We start from the raw sequence: 19,747 nt of genomic DNA on the forward strand, positions 1-19,747 counted from the left end.
GCAAGAATGGGACGCAGTAATCCCCATCCGGGCTGCACTTTCCGGTGGAATGTAAAGTCTAAGAACAATTTTCAATTGCATTTCCCAGTGAGTAATATTGGGTGACACCTTCTGAATGTTCTTCAAGACCCGTTGTAACTGTTGAGCAGTCAACTGGCAATGCAAGTCCTCAGCCCACGCTGTCGCTAATATATCCAGATTGGTTGGCAATCCCGGATCCCCACAATATGAAATCGTAGAGGAATCCTCTGTGGGGCTGAAAGGCTGAAGAGTTCTGAAAGCGCCTCCCTGCAGACTTCAGTAAGAGCAGCCAGTGGGAGGGACTGAACATAGTGACGGATCTGGTAATAGGCGAAGAGATCATTAGCCTGTAGGTCAAAAGTTCGTTGCAGCTCGGCAAACGTGACCAGGCTCTCCTCCTCCGAAAACAGGTGAAAAAGATATTGTAGACCTTGTGCTTGCCACCTAAGAAAGGTGGCATTTTGCATGCCCGGCTGGAAAGCTCCATTGCCCAGTATAGGCAAATATAAAGACACCCTAGAAGATAATTTGGCTGTTTTACAGACTCATCTCCATGTCCTTCTGGCCGGCGTAAAAATGGGGTAATGAGACACCAAAGGACGCATCCTCGGATCCGCCACATGTAGAAAATAGCTCACATGGAACAGAGCCAGCAAAGATAACTCCAGTGGTGTAGCAGAAAAATCAGATGTGCCTCTAAACCAATCATTAATATGTCTCATCTGACAAGCCATAGCATACCAACGTACATTTAATAAACCATAGCCCCCCCTATCCCTGGGCAGACACATCCGTAGCAAGGTCGCTTACCACCCCATAGAAAACGCTGTAGCTCTTTCATTAAACGAATGTTATGGGCATGGGACAGCAGCAGAGGTAAAACCTGAAAGCGATATAACCATTTGGGAAAGAGCACCATATTAAAAAGGGCTACCCGGCCCACCACTGATAAGGGAAAAGTGGACCAATTCTGTAGATGTTGTGAGGTGTCTTGAAGCAATGGGGTGATATTGCTGGAGTACAGGGTCGAAAGGTCTCGGGGGATCTGTACCCCCAAATAGCGAATTGAAGTCTGAGCCCACGTAAATGGGAAGTGACCGCTCCAGGTCTGTTGTAGTGTCAGGGGGCTAGCTAGGGCCATAGATTTCTGGTAGTTCAACGTAAATCCCGAATCAAATTTGAATTAGTGGTCAGTGTTTAAAGATGTCACCCCCACCACCACTTAAAACTGAACATGGTTAAGAATGATTTACTTATCCTTCCATCTAAACCTGCTTTCCTCTTTCTCCCCCCCCCCCCCACCCTACCACACTATCTCGGTGGATAACAATCTAATGTAGCTGGTGGTGGTCAACGTTTAAAGATGTCCCACCGCCACTTAAAACCAAACATGGTTAGGAATGATTTACTTACCCTTCCACCTAAAACTGCTTTCCTCTCCCCCCCCACCTAAACCTGTTTTCTTCTCCCCCCCCTCAACCCTACCACACTATCTCAGTGGATAACAGTCTAATGTAGCTGGTGGTGGTCAACGTTTAAAGATGTCCCACCGCCACTTAAAACCAAACATGGTTAGGAATGATTTACTTACCCTTCCACCTAAAACTGCTTTCCTCTCCCCCCCACCTAAACCTGTTTTCTTCTCCCCCCCTCAACCCTACCACACTATCTCAGTGGATAACAGTCTAATGTAGCTGGTGGTGGTCAACGTTTAAAGATGTCCCACCGCCACATAAAACTGAATGAACATGGTTAAGATTGATTTATTTATCCTTCCACCCAACACTACCACACTTATCTCAGTGGATAACAGTCTATCTTGTCTTGTCAGCTCACAACCTCGGTCATCTTTGATCCCTCTCTTTCTCTGCACAAATCCAACAGATCGCCAAACCTGTTATTTCGTTCTCTGTAATATCGCCAAAATCTGACCTTTCCTCTCTGAGCCCACTACTAAAACCCTTTTCCACATCCTTATCACCTCTCACCTCGACTAACATAGTAGATGACGGCAGATAAAGACACGTATGGTCCATCCAGTCTGCCCAACCTAATTCAATCTAAAAATTTATATGGAAATAGATAGAGAGCCAATGAAGTGACTTGAGGAGAGGGATGATGTGAGCATAATGACTGGCAGAATATAAACTTTTCTTCTTCTTAGCTATTTCTGGGCAAGAATCCAAAGCTCTGCCTGGTACTGTTCTTAGATTCCAATTACTGAAGTCTCCGTCAAAGCTCACTCCAGTTCATCTACACCCTCCCAGCCATTGAAGCCCTCCCCAGCCCATCCTCCACCAAACGGCCATATACAGACACAGACCGTGCAAGTCTACTGCAACTTGCTTTTCGCAGGTCTTCCACGTAACCATCTCTCTCCCCTTTAGTTCGTTCAAAATTCTGCTGCTCAGTTTATATTCTGCCAGTCATTATGCTCACATCATCCCTCTCCTCAAGTCACTTCATTGGCTCCCTATCTATTTCCATAAACAATTCAGACTCCTTTTTGGCTTACAAGTGCATTCGCTCTGCGTCCCCTCAATATTTCTCCTCTCTTATTCCTCCCTGTACCCTGGGAATTCTATTCATCTCTATCTGTACCCATATCCTCTACTGCCAATTCCAGACTATGTTCCTTCTCTCTTGCTGCACCATATGCCTGGAACAGACTGTCTTGAGTCAGTACGTCCAGCTCCATCCCTGGCAGTATTCAAATCCAGGCTAAAAGCTCACTTTTTCAAGGTTACTTTTAACTCCTAACCCCCAGTCACTTGTAAAGCACCCATGCCTGAGAAGCTCCCTGACCCCCTACTGGTCCTGTTTGGTTGATTAGATTGTAAACTGTACTGAGCAGGGACTGTCTCTTGAGTATTTTTAATGTACAGCACTATAGAAATTAGCAATAGTAATAAATATTAATCAGATTGAAAATGATGGTAGATAAAAGATATGGTAGTACAAAAGGAAGTGGGAATAGACACTGAAGATCACTGATGTAAAACCAACTTGTTTATTTCAGAAAAGGACACAAGCAGAAGCTGTGGACCCGACGCAGCACTGTGTTTCGGCGTCTGAGGAACGCCTGCACCAGGGGTCACTAAACATAAAAACATATTAAATCACATCATATAAAAAGTACAAAATTTTTCATAAGCCATACAAATAAATCAATACCAGAGACCAATCAAATAAATAAATAAATACATATAAATACAACGAATGATAAATATGTCAAAGATATGTATATGTGACAAACAAAACATATGATAATGTATATGCAAATTCATAAACCTGTGGCGTATATGTTCACAGATGACAGGTCTGGGATAAAACAAAGCTGTGTAGTAAATATATGGAAATAGAAACATAACATAGAGACATAGAAGATGACGGCAGAAAAGGGCTACAGCCCATCAAGTCTGCCCACTCTGCTTACCCACCCTCTGTCTATGCCCTAATGACCCAATTTCCTTATCTCGACCCTCGTAGGGATCCCACATGGGTATCCCATTTATTCTTAAAGTCTGGCACGCTGTCTGCCTCGATCACCTGCACTGGAAGCTTGTTCCAATGATCAACCACTCTCTCTGTGAAGAAATACTTTCTGGTGTCGCCATGAAATTTTCCGCCCCTGAGTTTGAGTGGGTGCCCTCTTGTGGCCGAGGGTCCCTTGAGAAAGAAAATATCATCTTCCACTTCGACACGTCCCGTGAGGTACTTAAATGTTTTGATCATGTCTCCCCTCTCCCTACGTTCCTCAAGAGTGTAGAGCTGCAATTTGTTCAGTCTCTCTTCGTACGAGAGACCCTTGAGCCCCGAGATCATCCTGGTGGCCGTCCGTTGAACCGATTCAATTCTGCGCACATCTTTACTGTAATGTGGCCTCCAGAATTGCACACAGTACTCCAGATGAGGTCTCACCATGGCCCTGTACAACGGCATTATGACTTCAGGCTTTCGGCTGACGAAGCTCTGACTACATAGTAATTGAGAGCAGATAAAGATCCGAATGGTCCATCCAGACTGCCCTATAATTAGATGCATTACAATCTCATGATTAAATTAAAATATCTTTTTTTTTCTTTTTCTTTTATTAGTCCTTAGGTTCCAACTACTGGAGTTGCCGGTGACACTCATTCCAGTCTATCCAAACCGTCTCCTTTGCGGGATTCAGACTGAGAAAGTTGGCCCATTCATATTCTAATTAGAGATCTTCAGTGTTCATCCCATGTTCTCTTGAATTCCATCACCGTTTTTCTCTCCACCACCTCGGGAGAGCATTCTGGGCAACACCACCCTCTCCATGAAAAAGAACTTCTTAACATTACTCTTAAGTCTTCCGTCCCTCAACCTCAATGTAGGTCCTCTAGTTCACTAATTTCCCTTCTCTGGAAAAGATTTGATCCTATATTAATACCTTTCAAATATTTAACCCCCTCCCCCCCACGAAGCCACATTAGACTTTTTTATCGCTGTTCGCGGCTGTATTAGCTCTGATGCTCATAGGAATTTTAAGAGTGTCAGAGCTAATACCACCGCGGTCAACGATAAAGTCTAACGTGGCTTTGTAAAAGGTGGGGGGAGCAAATGTCTGTTTCTTTAGTGTCCCTCCAGATTGGCACAGACTGATGGGTTTACGCTTTGCTTCCAGTAGGTGGAGACTGAACACACTGAATTCTAACAGTACAAGTGGCCTGTGCAGTCTCTCATAGAATCAGTCTGTTTAGTCTCCAGCAGGTGGAGTGGTAAGCATGTGCAGTCTTCCTTTTGGCCTTGATCAGGGTCTGTTGGGACAGGCAGTGGCCTTTTCTGCCCTTTTTTCTTGTTGGATGGAGCTGGGGTTCTGCCCATTACACTTCAGGGGTGTTGCACTCAGGCAGTCGAGTCCCTCCCACCTCCCTACTTTTTCTCTAGAGGTGCCTCAGCTGTACCACCTTGCCAGGGGGCAAAGACTACAGCTTTGAGTGCCTGTGGGGTCTGCTCCTGATCTTTTAAAGTTTTATTTATAAACAAAAAACCCCCGAGGCAGTGTTTTTGTCTGTGTGCCGGCTGCCGGTTTCATTCAGCCTGGCTCACAGTTCACAATGAGCAATTCTCATAAGCCTAAGAAGTGCTCAGCATGCTCCCACTGAGGGCTTAATGTGGCCGGTGTGTGTATTTTTTGCTCGCGGCCGGAAGGGGAACCCTCATTAGTATCAGATCAAGTTGGCACCAGGGATTCCTCGGCAGCTGTGAAAGGTGAGTTGTCATGGACAGTGGGGAGGCCTAAGGTTTCCTAACCGCCAAAGGTGCTGAGGATTCCCCAGCCATTGCGTCTGCCAGTGGTGGGGGAAACCTCTCATACACATTTATATCACGTAGGTATTTTAAATGTGTCTATCATATCTCCCCTCTCCTGCCTTTCCTCCAAAGTTTACATATTGAGATCTTTGTCTGTCCCCATACTCCTTATGATGAAGACCACGCACCATTTTAGTAGCCTTCCTCTGGATCTCTTTCCTGTCCCCTTGTCCAGCAGTAGGCCTCTCTTCCTTCCCCCCCCCCCCCCCGATGGGAATGAAGGAGAGACTGGGGAATGTTGGTGGGAGACGTGGGGACAGCGAGGGATGGACGGATGAGACAGCTGGAGCAGACCTGCTGGAGAAACCGGGGCATGGAGGAGTGAAAAGCCCAGAGGGAACAGAGGGATTCAGGCAATGATGGGGCTGAAGAGTTCCTGCTGCAGAGAAAGGCCCTCACCTCGGCCGGCTGTTGCTCCCACCCTCTCTAGCTCACCCGCCACTTCCCCCACCAAAGCGCAGCTTCCCAATCTCTTACCACCTGAAGCCAACATCCGGGAGAGACAGTGAGGAGATTCGTGCGGCCATCAGAAGCCGACAGCCTCCGCGCCGCCTGAATCCGACATTGGGGAGAAATTCGGAGCTTCGGTCTGGCCTGCTCCCTGCTCGCCTTGCCGTATTGTACTTTTTAGTTGAAAGACGCGGCGGCGGCTCCTTTCATGATCCCCACCTGCGTCGGAAGTCCGTTGCCCCAAGTGAAAAATGAAGTATAATGCCTTTCTGTGGTTATAATCAAAATAGTTTACATAAATCTGAACCACTGCCCATTTTCATAGCCGCCCTATGGGCCAACTCTTGCCTGTTTGTTTTTGAAGGTGTGTTCTCCGGAATTTATTTAGATCCCCTAGTAGGTGCCAAATTAGGATAAAACTTGCATCATAATCTTGTCCTGAAATTCTGTATGTTTAACCTGTAACCCGTTCTGAGCACTTTGGGGACAGTTTGGGGACATTGTTAATTTCATTCATTGATTTGCCCCTTGTTTTGTTTTATTTTTTAACATTTGAATTTCTCCAGCTCAACGGTTCCTCCTTTCTGCAGCTATTCCTATCTCTCTTCTTTTCTCCCTTTCAAAGTCCTTGGATCAATGTAGTCTTGTTGGAATTTTTATTTTCTTCTATTTCTATTTCTTACTTTTATTACTCAACTAATTGTTAATTTTCCAGGTACTTCAGTTAGATTGTGAGCCTTCGGAACAGTAAGGGAAGTTCTAAGTACCTATTCTTTATTTATTTCTCTTTATTTATTCATCTTATTTTTATTGTATTCTTTAATGTATATTTTCTCTGTAAACCTATATTACTTATCATTTTAATGCATACTATTGTCTATTTTCTGTAAACCGCTTAGAATCCTAACGGAGTTTAGCGGTATATAAGAAATAAATTACATTACATTACATTACAACGGGATAGAAAAATGAAGGGGTCCTTTTACTAAGGTGCGCTAGCTGTTTTAGGGTTCCTTTTCCGAAGCCGCATTAGCGGTTTAACACGCGTAATAGCGTGTGCTAATTTTCTGGCTGCGCTAGCCGCTACCGCCTCCTCTGGAGCAGGCGGTAGTTTTTTGGCTAGCGCGGGGTTAGCGCGCGCTAAAAACCCTAGCGCAGCGTCGTAAAAGGAGCCCTTAGTGTGCGTTAAATGCTAACATAGAAACATAGAAATCGACGGCAGATAAGGGCCAAGGCCCATCCAGTCTGCCCACCCTAATGACCCTCCCCTGCCTTTACTTTGCGAATAGAACCCACGTGTCGATCCCATTTGGCCTTAAAATCAGGCACGCTGTTGGCCTCAATCACCTGAAGTGGAAGACCATTCCAGCAATCCACCACTCTTTTGGTGAAAAAGAATTTTCTGGTGTCACCGCGCAGTTTCCCGCCTCTGATTTTCCACGGGTGTCCTCTTGTTGCCGTGGGACCCCTGAAAAAGAAGATATCGTCTTCTACCTCGATGCGGCCCGTGAGATACTTGAACGTCTCGATCATGTCTCCCCTCTCTCTGCATTCCTCGAGTGAATATAGCTGTAACTTATCTAACCGTTCTTCGTACGGGAGATCCTTCAGTCCCGAGACCATCCGGGTGGCCATTCTCTGGACCGATTCCAGCCTCAGCACATCCTTACAGTAATGTGGCCTCCAGAATTGCACACAGTATTCCAGGTGCGGTCTCACCATGGATCTATACAAAGGCATAATGACTTCAGGCTTACGGCTGACGAAACCCCTGCGTATGCAACCTATGATTTGTCTTGCCTTGGACGAAGCCTGCTCCACTTGATTGGCAGCCTTCATGTCCTCACTGACGATCACCCCTAAGTCTCGTTCTGCAACCGTTCTTGTTAGGATCTTGCCATTAAGGGTATAAGTCCTGAATGGATTCTGGGTACCCAGGTGCATAACTTTGCATTTTTTGGCATTTAAGCTGAGCTGCCATGTCTTAGACCAGCTCTCTAGTAAGAGTAGATCATGCATCATATTGTCGGGCATTGAATTTTTATCTATTGTGCTTTTGCCCACTACATTGCTTAGTTTGGCGTCATCGGCAAATAATGTTATCTTACCTTGGAGCCCTTCTGCCAAGTCCCTTATAAAGATATGGACGCGTTAGCGTTTAGCTTACGCTAAAACGACTAGCGCATCTTAGTTAAAGGACCCCTTTCTAGCTCGTCCCCAAAGTGCTCAGAACGGGTTAAACATACAGAATTTCAGTACAAGATTATAGAAACATAGAATAAGACGGCAGAAGAGGGCCAGCGGCCCAACAAGTCTGCCCACTCGAGAACCCTCCCTCCCTGGTGTACCCATCCTTTATGCATAACTCTGTAGCACCCCCACCTGTTTGTCCCATCGACTTTTGAAGTCGAGCACGCTACTAGCCTCGACCACATGGCGTGGAAGTTTATTCCATCGACAAATCACCCGTTCGGTGAAGAAGAATTTCCTGGTGTCACCATGAAATCTTCCCCCCTTAAGTTTTAGCGGATGCCCTCTTGTTGCCGTGGGGCCCGTAAGAAAAAATAATTCTTCCTCCACTTCAATGCGACCCGTAATGTATTTGAATGTTTCTATCTTGTCCTCTCTTTCTCTGCGCTCCTCGAGAGAATATAGGTGCAGTCTTGTTAGATGTTCTTCATATGTGATGTCTTTAAGTCCTGAGATCATCCTAGTGGCCATTCTCTGGATCGACTCCATTCTCTTCACATCCTTTATTTTTTATTATTTTTTTTTTTTTTAAATCTTTATTCATTTTCAAAAATTACAACAAGTGTACAACAATCATTCATAAATATCTTAATTAATCACTTCACATTCTTATTTGTAACATTCCAAATAAATAATTATATAAGAAGCCTATCCCTCCCACCCGTATACTAATAAATAACAATTATCAATTATTATCCTTCATAATCCCACCCCCCCTTATCTTGTCCAATATTTAGGTGTTTAAGATGTCTGATCACCAGAATAAATCGTCAATGGCCCCCAAATCTTTTTAAACTTATTATAATTGCCTTGTTGTAGAGCAAATACCCTTTCCATTTATAAATGACACACTGAATTCCACCAAAAAGTATAATTCAGTTTAGTATAATCTTTCCAATTCCCTGTAATTTGCTGAATGGCAACCCCTGTTAATATTAATAAAAGTTTATTATTATTCGCTGAAATATATTTTACTTTTTGGGATCTTGATTGTGACCCGAGTTGACCACTGTTAGAAACAGGATATTGGGCTTGATCAGGGATCTCAAAGTCCCTCCTTGAGGGCCGCAATCCATTCGGGTTTTCAGGATTTCCCTAATGAATATGCATGAGATCTATGAATATGCTTTCAATGCATATTCATTGGGGAAATCCTGAAAACCCGACAGGATTGCGGCCCTCAAGGAGGGACTTTGAGATCCCTGCTGTACGGCAACTCTTATGTGAGCCAAGTATAGGAGAATCAAGCCCTTGTGACATCACTGAGGTTGGATCTTAGGCATTGGTGGAATGAGGCGTTATGACATCACAATCTCAGCTCAGGAATGTTGCTGCTCTTTGGGCTTCTGCCAGGTACTTGGGACCTGGGTTGGCCACTGTTGGAAACAGGAGACTGGGCTTGATAGACCTTCAGTATGGCAACTGTTATATTCTTATTTTTCTGGCTTCTGCCGCTACCTTTTCTAGCCATTCGGCCACCTGAAGATCATCCGTTACAATCGGTCCCAGTTCAAATCCCACTGCTGCTGCTTCTTATGATCTTGGGCAAGTCAGTTTGCCCACTATTGCTTCAGGTTCACCCTTAGTGTGAGCACTCCCGGGACAGGAAAATAGTGTATCTGAATGTTGCTCACCTTGAGCTACTACTCAAAAAGGTTTGACTTAAAATCTAAATAAAGAAAGGAATATCCTTCTGCTCCTTTGAGTTTTTACAGCCCAGTCGCATGATCCCATATTCCTTAGTATTAAATCTTAACTGCTAAATTCTAGACTATATTCTGCTGATTCTGTGACCACCTTCTGAATGGGCGTCAGAGGGCCTGGAGCCCTGCCTACAATCGTTTTCAGTCTCTGGACACTTAAGGAAAACTACGGTCTTACTAGACTACTTTCTTTTCTGGTGCAAAGTTCAAGTTTATTTAAAATTTCTTATACTGCCTAATTAGACTTCTAGATGGTGTACAACGAACACGAACAAAGCAGGCTTGAGGAGACTCGAGGCCGTGGAGGTGGAAGCTGGAAGAGTCGAGGCAGAAGTCGAAGGCGTGGCGCTCTTCGATGAGGACAGCTCCGTCGAAGCCTCCATGCTGAACAGTGACTCCCACAAGAAGCAGCGACGCTTAAATGCACGAAGGCGTGGCGCTCTTCGATGAGGACAGCTCCGTCGAAGCCTCCATGCTGAACAGTGACTCCCACAAGAAGCAGCGACGCTTAAATGCACGTACTGCAAGTGTGGAGCAAGGCCGGCATGATTTCGGAAAGTGTTGAGGCCCGAGACACTGAAGACATCGTCGATGAGGGTCCGTCAGCGAAATCGCGCGCTGGCACTTGACACGCTTTTTAAAACCGGTGATAAGCCGGAACATAGGCCGAAAAAGCTCCGCCACAAGATTGAAGCCGCGGGGCCACAGCCACCTGGCCTGCCCGGTCGAACGGATGGAAGAAATTTTTTTTTTTTTGAAAAACAAGAAAACACAACGAAAACCAACGGTTATGAGTAAAAAGAACCCAAAATCGCGGACTTAGAAGGCACAAGTGAAGGTACTTCACGCAGAGAGTCGAAGATGGATTTCTCGGCTCCGCGGAAAAGTAAGAACTGAGGAGATGTGCCCGGTGTATCGGGCGAGAAGGCTCTCGCACATGTGCGGTGCGGGCTACTCGAAACTTCTATAGTTTCTACAAGCAAGCATGCTTGTGAGACGTCCGCATCGGGGCACCACTAGTGAGAATACCTGCCTGCTTGTCCTGGGATAATACAAATTTAAAATAGACATCTTTAAGGGTAGTTAATACATCCAAGGACGCTTTAACCCCCCTCCCCCCCCCCACCCCGTTTAGTGTAGCCCAGGGTCCCTGTTATTGCCCTGTCCTTTATGCTTCTGTCTGGCCTTGTCCTGCTTCCCTTTGTTAGCATTATCTGAGGGTGAGGAGAGAGAGCCTGATAGCACACTGAGCCCCTCCCAGCTCTGACAGGCATGCCTGAGTCTCATCTATTACTGTTATTATGATAATTAAAGCCTCTAATTAAAACGTAATTAGCAGGGCCATCAAGAGGTGCTTTTAGACCATAACAGCACCTCGGAATGAAATTAATTACAGATCTGTACAAGGCAAGATGAACAAGGGCCAGTAAACCTTCTTTCTAGGGCTCAGGGATGGCAGGAGGGGATAGAAAAGGGGGGAGGGAGGGGGCTTTTCAAAAGCAGTAGGTGACAATTTCCCAGAATTGTGTGAGAGTCTCCCAAGGGACACGTCGGCTCCCAGCTAGTCTCAAGCAAGGGCCCTCCCCTAGGGGCATGGAGAGTAGGAGGCCTGTCACCTGGACAATGTCTCGTATCCCAACCACACAGACCCCAAACCCTGTGGGGATATCCTTTCTGCTGGTATTAAAGCCATTTTTGGATCATTTGCTTGGTATATGGAATAAGCAAAACAGGATGTCTAGTATGTCCCTAATGTGCATTGAAAGTTTTACATGCCCAGTACCTTCATTACATGCAAATCTCTCTCAGAGCAACTCCTGGGAACACAACTCGGTGGTCTTTGAGGAGTGGGAGTAAAAACCATGGCCATTGAACTTGTCGTACCAGGACAGCCTTGAAGCCCCATGGAAACAAATCATATCGATGCTGCTGTGTTTTAAAGCAGTGGTTCCCGATCCTGCCCTGGAAGACCACCAGCTAGTCAGGTTTCCCGGATACCCCTAATGAATATGCATGAGAGAGATTTGCATATAATGGAGACAACAGGAATGCAGATCTACTCCATGCATATTCATTAGGGCTATTCCAAAAACCCAACGGACTGGTGGTCCTCCAGGGCAGGGAACCTCTACTTTAAAACACAGCAGCATCAATATGCTTTGTTTCCATGGGGCTTCAAGGCTGCCCTGGTACAACAAGTTCTATGACCATGGTTTTATAAATTGCAGTGCTGATTTGTATATGATTTAGAGCATGTTTTTGAACTTCCAGTCCCTGGGATTGTTCCTTGAGGGTATGAATGAAGATTTGATTGTTGTTTGACTTACTTTTTCAAACCTCAGTGGTAGCACCCTTTTGGAGGTTTTTTGATTTGTTTTTTTTGAATAATATGTTTTATTAATTTTCAAAAAATCAAACAAGTTCAGAATAACGTAGCGTACAAAGCACTAATAAAAGTACCAACAATCTTATCGGAATTCACCATGCCAACCTGAAAACCCACCCACCCACCCATCCCCTCCCCCAATGACCCAAACTAAACAATAATAACAACCCACAATCCCCATTCCAGTGTGTCGAAAACAGAAAAATATTTTAAACATTCAACAAATGACTGCGGGCTCTGGACGTCAGGGTGTTCCAAAAGGGTGCCCAACAAGAACAATATTGAAGTTGTTCCATGGATGCCAAATCTATCAGCAGTGTGCGCCAATGAGACAGGGTCGGCGAATCAGATGATATCCAACAATGAAGTATCACTTTCTTGCCCAACAAAATAGCTGGATCCAAAAAGCCCCTGAAACCCTTCGGAGAGGGTCTCGGAAGAACATCCATAGTAAACAGCAGAAGCGGACTAAGCACAAAGTTGTACTTCCACATGACCACAATATGGTGATGGACCTGCTGCCAAAAAGTTTTGGAGTTTTTTTTTTTAGACCCATGAAGCCCTTTAACTGAGGTCTTCTTTTTTTTTCCCGTGCTCCTCATAGATGTGAGAGCATTTTTAGTTTGAGATGGCCTGTATATCCCTCTATGGACTATAATGACCAGTTACACTGATTTGTGTCCAGCATATGACTGTTTGATATATGAATGAAACATATGCTTCTCAATTCTTTAAAATAGTATGATTTCAATTACCCCAACATTGACTGGTTAAATGTTAAATTGGGGAGTACTAGGGAGGTAAAATTCCTAGATGTCATAAATGACTGCTTCATAGAGCAACTGGTCCAGGAACCGATAAGAGGAGATGTTATTTTAGATTTGGTGGAATGCAAGACATAGTACAGGAGTTAACTGTGTTGGGTCTGCTGAGAAACAGTGACCATAACGTGATCAAATTTGAGCTGATACCGGGAGTAACGTCGCAAAAGAAATCTACTGTAGGGGCGTTTGATTTTCGAAAGGGCGACTGTGATAAAATGAGGAAAATTGTTAAAAAGAAGCTAAAAGGATCAGTTGCAAAGCTTAGGACTATAAACCAGGCTTGGATATTATTAAAAAATACTGTCGTGGAAGCCCAGACCAGATGTATTCCACGTATCGGCAAAGGTGGAAAGAGGAAACCAGAGCCAAAAAACATCCTTTAAAGAATGGAAAAAGGATCCGAATGAAGAAAATAAGAAGAAACACAAGCACTGGCAAGTTAGATGTAAAGCATTGATAGACAGCTAAGAGAGAATATGAAAAGAAACTTGCAAAAGAGGCAAAAACTATCTTCACCCCTCTCCATACTTAGGAGGCTTGAACCCTTAGGGGGTCTTGTTACTCCTCCTCTGGCCCCCCTCCACTGCTCTCCACCTTATGTGGGAGGCTTGAACCCTTAGGGGGTCTTGTTACTCCGCCTGCTCTCACCCCACCCACTACCTGCAGCTCTCTCCTCATCTGGAGTATTGCATTCAATTCTGGTCTCCTTATCACAAGAAAAATATAGTGGTGCTAGAAAAGGTTCAAAGCAGAGCGATCAAGATGGTAAAAGGGATGGAACTCATCTCGTATGATGAAAGACTAAACCCAGCACTCAATCGTTGAGGCAGTTGGGGTTTCACATCAAGAGTTTTTCAGAACTTCTATTTCTCCATCTCTAAGCTCAAACCCTAGTAGTTGACACAAAAAACATCAGAAGCCCATACTCCTTAGCTGAGACTTGAACCCTCAGCCTCCTGTTACTAACCCAGCACTCATCTCTTGAGCCAATTGGGCTTTCACATCAAGTGTTTTTCAGAACTTCTATTTCTCCATCTCTGAGCTCAAATCCTAGTAGTTGGCACAAAAAACATCAGCATAGAGATTAATGTAATGTAATTTATTTCTTATATACCGCTACATCCGTTAGGTTCTACCCCTCCTCGCTGCTATTCCTTAGCTGAGACTTGAACCCTCAGTCTCTTGTTACAAGCCCAGCACTCAATCCTTGAGCCAGCCAGGCTTTCACATCAAGAACTTTTCAGAACTTCTATTTCTCCATTTCTGAGCGCAAATTCTAGTAGTTGACACAAAAAACATCAGAATAAAAACCATCCCCCCCCTCTTCAAAGTATGCAAGTGGCACAAGACTAATAGCAGAACACCAGTAATTCTCTGATCACAAGTTCAAATCCAGCCATCACCCCAGCTTCAGTGGTTGGTTGTAAACTTTTACTCTGAGCCTGATGTAGAACAGATTTGTTTTGTGTAATTATGCTTTTGATTACATTTATGATTATTTTTAGTTTGCAGAGTTGCAGGTTATGGCATGGTTTAGGTATTTGGTTTTTGTTTGTAGTGTTTAGTATGAGAACATAAAAGCTGCCATAGTGGGACAGACTGAAGATCCTCAAACCCAGACTTCTGTTTCCAACAGTGGCCAACCCAGATCCCAAGAAGTAAAACGGATTTTATGCTGCTTTTCCTAGGAATAAGCAGTGGATTTCCCCAAGCCATCTCATTAATTGCCTATAGACTTCCCTTTTAAACTCTGCTAAGCTAACTGATTACTATTGACTTCTGTCTCATATTTGCATTTTAGGAGACAGTTGAAGACTTACTTATTTGTTTTTAGGCTTCTAGACTCCTAACTATTACGAATTATGCATTCCTAGCTAATCTTTTGTAAACCACAAAGAATTTAAAGATGTTGCGGTCTAGAAATGGATTTTATGTTATGTTATAAATCTTTGTAACACCAAGAGAATTGGGAGATAAACCTAGGGGCATCTATACACAGTTCTAGAGTCCATGAACTCCACATTTTCATGGGAAACTCATTCTAATCTTCTATTTCTGTGTCGCTCATACCTAGGCAGGCTCAAGGCGACTTATAGAGATGGGCAAGGATGGAGAAGGGGAGAGAAGGGAAAAGGGAGAAGAGGAAGGAAGGAGGGGGGGAGGAGAGGGTAAGGAAATTAAGTGTCAAATAGATGAGTTTTCAGTTTCTTCTGGAATATGGTGTGATTAGGTTCTGTTCTGGTCATTTCTGTAAGATCATTCCAAGTTTTTACTCCTAGAAAGGTGAACATGGAGTAGTATCGTGATATCTTTTTCATTGATGTTAAGCACCATAGACTAGCAATATTAAGGCTAGACAAATCATAGGTTGTATACGTAGGAGTTTCGTCAGCCGTAAGCCCGAAGTCATTATGCCATTGTATAGATCCATGGTGAGACCCCATTTGGAATACTGCGTACAATTCTGAAGGCCGCATTACCGCAAAGATGTGCTGAGACTTGAGTCGGTCCAGTGAATGGCCACCTGGATGGTCTCGGGACTCAAGGATCTCCCGTATGAGGAACGGCTGGATAAATTGCAGCTATACTCACTCGAGGGAGGGGAGACATGATCGAGACGTTCAAATATCTCACGGGCCGTATCGAGGTGGAAGAGGATATCTTCTTTTTCAAAGGCCCCATGGCAACAAGAGGGCATCTGTGGAAAATCAGGGGCGGGAAACTACACGGTGACACCAGGAAATACTTCTTCACCGAAAGGGTGGCTGATCGCTGGAATAATCTTCCACAACAAGTAATTGAGGCCAGCAGTGTGCCTGATTTTAAGACCAAATGGGATCGTCACGTGGGATCTGTTATAGGGGAAAACACCCTCCAAGGATTCAAGACAAAGTTAGATAAGTTTCTGTTGAACAAGAACGTGCGCTGGTAGGGCTAGTCTCAGTTAGGGTGCTGGTCTTAGACCAGAGGGCCGCCGCTTGAGCGGACTGCTGGGCATGATGGACCACTGGCCTGACTCAGCAGTGGCAATTCTTATGTTCTTATCTCTTCACAGAGAAAGGTAGGGGAGGGTTATTGGGGTGGGCAGACTAGATGGGCCGTGGCCCTTATCTGCCGTCTGCTCTATGTTTCTATTATATACTTGGGATCTTTTAAGAAAACCATCAAACAACTGAGAATTGTCTAGAACGCTGCAGTCCGTCTCATTTATGGCCTCAAGAACTCGGACCACGCAAGTCCGGCTGCCTGTGGAAGCAAGGGTCATCTTTAAGTGTGCTTGCCTTTGCTTCAAAACCATGACAGGTTCATCCCTAATCTGTCTCATCATTTCGAATTCCCAGACACAACTAACACACGTAGTACCTACTTGTTCGCTTTTCCATCCTTAAATGGCTGTACCTACAAGAGATTCCTTGATAAAACATTATCATTCCAAGCAGGCAAATGGAACAAATGTCTAAACAACTTCATCTCAAACGTACTTTCTTATCAAATTTTTAGGAAGTCAATCAAAACTTATCTCTTTGACAAATTTCTCTGACCCCACTTCAACCTTGATGTATCTCCAAAATAACTCCAGATAAATTTGAATAACCTTACCATGCTAATGTAATTTCAAAAATTTTCTGTAATATCGCTGTCTGTATAGAGTCTCTTCCTCTGTAAACCGCTTTGTGGTACTGCAGTATATAAAAATAAAGTGACTGAGATAGGGCGGATACTTAGCAAATTACAGATGGAGCCAGGAAAATACTTCAGAACACAGTAGAGGGTGTGAATGAGAAAGTGTCCTAACCCCCTGAGTTTATATTGTACCCTCCAAGTCTCTTTATTTTCTCTCCCTCACATGAAACTTCCCTAGTATCCTGAACTAACTTAAAGTTTGTTTTCCGAGCTGTGCAATCTAGTCAAACTTATTAGCTGGAGTCTCAGGTCCTGAAGAGATGAGAGATTTGAGAATTAAAGGTGAGGAAATGCATTTCCTGCTTCCAACAGAGCAGTAGAGTTACCCAATTCCATGAAGACTTGTTGGCAAGTTCTGGTTTTGAACTTATGTCCCAAGGCATTGTGGGATTGTAGTTCCTGATCCTACATGTGGAAATCAGTGCTGCCGGTCTCATAGGGTCAGAAATCCAGGCCAGGCCCTAAATCTCCCTCCCGGAAATGGATATCTTGGAAACTGTTATAACGAGCTTGGTTGGCCAGGGGTGTCAAACTGCTGTATCAGAGGGCCAGGAACCAGTCAGGGTTTCAGGATATCCTTAGTGAATAAGCTTCAATATATATTTACCTCGACTTCCAAAAGGTCTTTGACAAGGTACCCCATGAGCAGCTACTTAGGAAGTTGTGGAACCACGGAACACAGATGGGTTAAACACTGGTTGGCAGGCAGAAGGCAGAGGGTTGGAGTGAAGGGTCACTACTCGGACTGGAGGAGGGTCACGAGCGGAGTTCCGCAAGGGTCGGTGCTCGGACCGCTGCTCTTCAATGTATTTATTAATGACCTGGAAACAGGGACGAAGTGTGAAGTTATAAAATTTGCGGATGACACTAAACTCTGTAGCAGAGTTAGAACTGTGGAAGAATGTGAGGACCTACAAAGGGACCTGAACAAACTGGAGGAGTGAGCGAATAAATGGCAGATGAACTTCAATGTAGGGAAATGCAAGGTCATGCATATAGGGAAAAAGAACCCGATGTTCAGCTACCAAATGGAGGGATTAGTACTAGAGGGAAGTAACCTTGAAAGAGACTTGGGTGTATTGGTGGATACAACAATGAAGTCAACGGCACAATGCGTAGCAGCCTCGAAGAAGGCAAACCAGAAGGCTAACCAGAAAATAAGTATAGAAACCCGACCAGGTCGTGCATGTGCAAGACCGGAGGGCTAGGACTTTGATGGGAAGATAGGACTCAATAGGAAACCAAGGTGGCATGGGGGCCCCTTCTGGTGATTTGGACAGGTCGTGACCTGTTTGGGCCGCCGCGGGAGCGGACTGCTGGGCAGGATGGACCTATGGTCTGACCCGGCGGAGGCACTGCTTATGTTCTTATGTTCTTAAGAAGGGTATTACAACCGGAACGAAGGAAGTCATCATGCCGCTGTACCGCGCGATGGTACGACCACATCTGGAGTACTGTGTCCAATATTGGTCGCCGTATCTAAAGAAGGACATGGAGATACTTGAGAGGGTTCAGAGAAGAGCGACAAGAATGATAAAAGGTATGGAAAACCTTTCATACACAGAGAGGCTAGAAAGGCTGGGGCTCTTCACCCTGGAGAAGCGAAGACTCAGAGGAGACATGATAGAGACTTACAAGATCACGAAGGGCATAGAGAAGGTGGAAAGGGACAGATTCTTCAGCCTATTGGGAACTACAAGAACAAGGGGGCACTCGGAGAAACTGAAAGGGGACAGGTTTAGAACCAATGCTAGGAAATTTTTCTTCACTCAGAGGGTGGTGGACACCTGGAATGCACTTCCGGAGGATGTGATAGGACAGAGTACATTAAGGGGATTCAGAGAGGGATTGGACAATTCCTGAAGGATACGGGGATTGAGGGATATAGGTAGAGATAGAGATAGGACCATGAAAGGGTATAGATAGAAGAAAAATGGGTATTAAAGGGTTTTAGACAAAGGATCACTTACAGGTCATGGACCTGATGGGCCGCCGCGGGACTGCTGGGCGCGATGGACCCCTGGTCTGACCCAGCAGAGGCAACTTCTTATGTTCTTATCATATGTACATCATTAGGGATATCCTGGAATCCTGGCTAGTTTGCTGCCTTCCAGGACTGCAGTTTGACATCCCTACAAATCTCAACTCTACTTCCAGGGCCAGGTTAACTGTTAATCAGCCTGGGCAATCAGGGCTGCTGAAGGCTCCACAGGAGACACATGGAGCAGGTCAGGAAGAAAGTGTTTCTGCATCCTAATCCCTTTATAGCCTACTGGCTGGAATATCTGACCAATAGGCTACAGGAGGAAGAGAGAGCTACTGGAAGCAAGGATAAGGCACTTCCTGCCTGCAGCTGTCAATGGGGTAAGTGAATGGAAGGGGGATCATTGCCCAGGAGAGGAAAAAGCTGGAAAGGACCGGAAAAGAAGAGGTGAGGGGAGAGGAAAAGAACAGGGTCTCTGGCAGGGACAGGAGAGGAGGCAGCTGTAAGATGGGGCCTGAGACTGGGGGTGCAATAGGAAGGGGGTAAGTGAATCACAAGAGGTTATTTCCCAGGAGAGAGAAGTCTGCAAAAAAATAAAAGAGGTGAGGCGTGATGAATTCATCCACTGGGAGAGGTTTAGAGTAGAGAATGACACAGGGAAAAAATCTGTCCCCGGCCCACTATCCTCTGCACCGCCGTTCCCTTCACCGCCCCGTCACCGCCACTGCCATCCCATTCACCGCCCCGTCACTGTCACCGCAGCATCCTATAAGCCTTAGTACTGTAATACTTAGCTTATTCCTTTCTTATAAATCAAAGTTCCTGCTGCTGAACTAGAGAAAGAGATGTTCAGCTGGCAGGGCTTTGTTTATAAATTTTTATCAACACAACTAATATACTACTTTATCCTAAAGCAAAAAATAAATAAATAAATAGAATTTTTTTTTCTACCTTTGTTGTCTGGTTTCTGCTTTCCACATCTTCTCATTCAATTCCTTCCATCCACTATGTGTCTTCTCTCTGCGTCTTCCATTTGCTGTTACTGTGCCTCTCCCTTCACCCCCCCCCCCCAATTGGTCTAGCACCCATCTTCTTCCCTCCGCTC

The sequence above is a fragment of the Geotrypetes seraphini genome, chromosome 12, assembly GCF_902459505.1.
Source record: "Geotrypetes seraphini chromosome 12, aGeoSer1.1, whole genome shotgun sequence".
In the NCBI taxonomy this organism is placed as follows: domain Eukaryota; kingdom Metazoa; phylum Chordata; class Amphibia; order Gymnophiona; family Dermophiidae; genus Geotrypetes; species Geotrypetes seraphini.